Below are 3,537 nucleotides of genomic sequence, written 5' to 3' on the forward strand. Positions count from 1 at the left end.
TCTTCTGAAGGTCTGAGGGGTTGTTCACTAATTTACATAGTCAGTTCCCTTCTGATGGACATCCAGACTACTGTAAATGAATAACTTAGTGTTTAATCTTTGTATGATTTCTAGATACTTCCTTAAGGCAAATCTCTTGGAGTGGGATTATTACTTTTAAAATTCCAATTAATAGTTGATGGCTTAGGGGGTGCATAATAGAAGCTGGCTCCTGTGACATATGAGTAGCGAATGAGTAGAGTCCAAATAACAAAATATAGGCTCTTCCTAAGACAGAAATGTTGGAAGAGCATCTGAAGTTGCAAAGGAGCTGTTAGGGAAGCTGGCAAGTGGAGAAAAAGAGAGAGACTCAGCAATAGGAAGAAAGCAACACATAGCTCCAGGCTCCTTGGAGGCAGGGGTGATTGGGGCTCAGAAGCCTCATGCAAAAAATAAACTGGATGACCCTGGTGAAGACATGAGCAGTTCAACCACAGAATACACCTCCTTATTATAAGCCTCCTAGTCATTTGGTTTGGTAAGACAGTGGCTCCTCTGAATTGTGGCTGGGCGCCATTTTGAGAAATCACCTGTTTTTTTTTTGTTGTTGTTGTTTTGTTTTGTTTTGTTTTAAGACTAAGTTACCATCACAGCCTGGTAGCTAGAAACGATCACAATAGAAACAGCTACAGAGGGTAGCTATGGAGACGGAGAGGGCACCGAAGAACCACAGGCTGCAGGAGGATGGTCCAAGCAGTGAAGATTGACACAGGAAGCCCCATCCTCAGTGGCTAGGGGATGAATCTATGGTCTGAGTATATGCAGCGTCTGATAGTGTAGAGTCTGAGATCAGCGGATGGCCCAATTTCTGACATCATCTATGTGCCATGAGGTTCGCTGCCAGCCACATTGGGAACAAAGCTGTGGCAGAACTAGAACACTCAGCTTCCACACCCTTATCTTTTCAATAGAGTGTCATATCTCACTGGGGTTTGAAAGCACCAGGACTGGTCATCCTGTGCAGATCTCAGTCCTCTGTTGCCCCCAGTCTCCAATCCCCACAGAGCCATCCTTGGCTAGAGTGTTAGCTACTCCAAGGTGTACAAATGGGGGGATCGTCACAAACATGAGAGAACCAGTGCCCACAAAGCCAAGTGTGGTCAGTAAGGATGCTGCTACCCAACGGAGGAAGTCTAAAAGGAAGACAGTCTGGCAGGCACCTAATACCTGATGCACCCATGATGAGCAACATTCTGAGTCTTAGGGAAGACAAGAATCTCTGACTTCAGAGGAATTCAACATGTCCAATCCAGATGACTTCAGCTTTAGATGGCCCAGGAAGGAGGTGGCGCCGAACGTCACCATCACTGTTACTTGTGCTTTGCCCTTTTATCTTTTATCAGCTCTCAGTAGTAGGTTGGTGGCAGCTTTTAAGAAACTTTGTGGTTTTACTTCTCATTCTGCTCCTAACATTTACCTAATTGCATTTGTGTATTTTTGTACAAGCTTTGTCACTAGCAAGAAAACAGACGACTTGGACGACTGTGGCTTGAAAATGCAATGCCCCCCCAGAGACTTGCGTGTTTGAACACACAGTCTCTTGCTCATGGTGTTGTGTGCGGAATTTGTGAGCCCCTTAGGAAGTGGAGTCTTGGTCGTCGGTTTCTAGTTCCCTGAAGCAGCCGTTTAACCCCAACCCTGGACCCTTCCGAGCTTAAGCCCACCCCGCTCCGGGTGCCCCGGACCTTAGGGTTCAGGAGGGGTGAGTCAGAATTCAGCTGACTTTACCATGGCAGCTACCCATCACCGCAACGGCCATTCCCCATGATTGATGAGAATAACGATGTCAGTGAGGAGGCCTTGAGCGCTGAAACTGAAGGAGAAGCATGACATGCTGGACAAGGAGATCTCCCAGTTAATAGCAGAGGGCTACCGTGTGATTGAGCTGGAGAAGCATATCTCCCTCCTCCATGAGTACAATGACATCAAGGATGTATCACAGATGCTGCTGGGGAAACTGGCTGTGACTCGAGGCGTTACCACCAAGGAGTTATATCCAGATTTTGATCTAAACCTGAATGACTGAGCAGCTTCTTGGAGATTTTCATCTACAGCCCACAGGGACAGGAGGATGGGGGCATAAAAGGCAGAGTCTACACAGCATATTCATATGGTTTTCAGATTTTAAAAGATGCTAGAAGCCCTCCAAAGTTTGGGGTGGGTTCTAGAGAAGAGGAGTATTGGGAGGGGTGGGTATTGTCAATGTTAAGTTCCTAAACATACTTGTGAGTAGGTGTGTGTGGTTGTTCCTTTTGTTAATAAACATATGAGCAGTCAAAAAAAAAAAAAAGGAAGTGGAGTCTTAACTGGAGGAAGTAGCTCAATGGAGGTGGGCCTTATGGATTTATGGGCAGGTTCCACTTTCTGTTCTCTCTCTACTTCCTGACTGCTGCTGCAGTGTGACCAGTTGAGCTTACACTTCTGTCTTTCCCGACATGATGGACATGATCCTCTGGAACTGTAAGCCAGAATAAATCTTCCATTAAGTTGTTTTGGCCTGAGTATTTTCTCATAGCAACTGAAGGGAAACTAAGACAATGACTCAAAGCCAGGCCTCTCTCCAACCCTAGTAGCTTTTTGAGGAGAAAGAGGGCAGAACACATAGACATACAGACCCACTTAATGAAAAGTCCTAGATTTATGGGCCTTTGAAAGGCATATTTCGTAAATCCCTTTACTGGGAACTGAAGTGAAAATAGAGGAGACTATGAAGATTCCTGTTAGATCAGCAGCAGAGCCAGGGACCAGGAAGGAGCAGAAGTCTAAGTTTGACCTGCTTTTCCCCCATGACATCAATTGGTCATTTGAAAAAGAACCTCCCCTGGAAGGAAGTGCTTTTCCTCAGGAAAAAGAGAGGCAATGGCAAGCCCAGCCCTCTGGTGTTCTGATAGACAGGGGTAATTGAGATATGAGACATGCATAGGTGTCCCATTCTCATTATCCTGAGGCCAGAGACACCTGATCTCAGAATTCCCAGGGTACCTCAAGGCATCAGACATCTACTGAAAACATACTCAGGGCCACAATCCTTCCATCTCAACTGGGCATGACCTCCAGAGGTCACACATCTGTCCTAGGAGCTACACGCATTTCCTCTCTTCTACATGGCAATGGACCCAGAGTCATGCCACAGTTGGGATATGAACTCTCACAGGGTCAAGGACACCAATATCTTCTTTAAATAATACTAAGATTCACATATGCATGTCATACTGCCTTCTGGTCCCATGTTACTTCATGGACAGCTCCTTAGACATTTGTAGTCTCCCCCAGCCTTGAGCAGGCTGGCTCAGACCTGTTCTGCCACTGTGAACAAGATCACCTAGGGTGGAGTCTTCCAACCTAGATAGGTCTATTGTTCTGCCACCTGTGTTCTTCTCCAAGAAGCCACTACCTGCTGAGAGGCTGAAACCTGTCTTCCTGAGATAAGCAACACCCTGGACCAAGTGCTGGAAGGCTGGTGACAAAGCATCAAGAGCCTGGTGTGGTGGGGGATGG

The 3,537-nt window shown here is 46.4% G+C and overlaps 1 pseudogene across 1 annotated transcript; it reads left to right on the forward strand.

The window, feature by feature from the left end:
• Positions 1 to 1,803: 1,803 nt before the first annotated feature.
• Positions 1,804 to 2,329, forward strand: LOC110299189 (annotated as a pseudogene). Its single transcript, XR_002378436.2, has one exon. The product of XR_002378436.2 is annotated as a DNA repair protein SWI5 homolog pseudogene (transcript).
• Positions 2,330 to 3,537: the final 1,208 nt, after the last annotated feature.

The sequence above is a fragment of the Mus caroli genome, chromosome 7 (assembly GCF_900094665.2).
Source record: "Mus caroli chromosome 7, CAROLI_EIJ_v1.1, whole genome shotgun sequence".
Taxonomy (NCBI): Eukaryota; Metazoa; Chordata; class Mammalia; order Rodentia; family Muridae; genus Mus; species Mus caroli.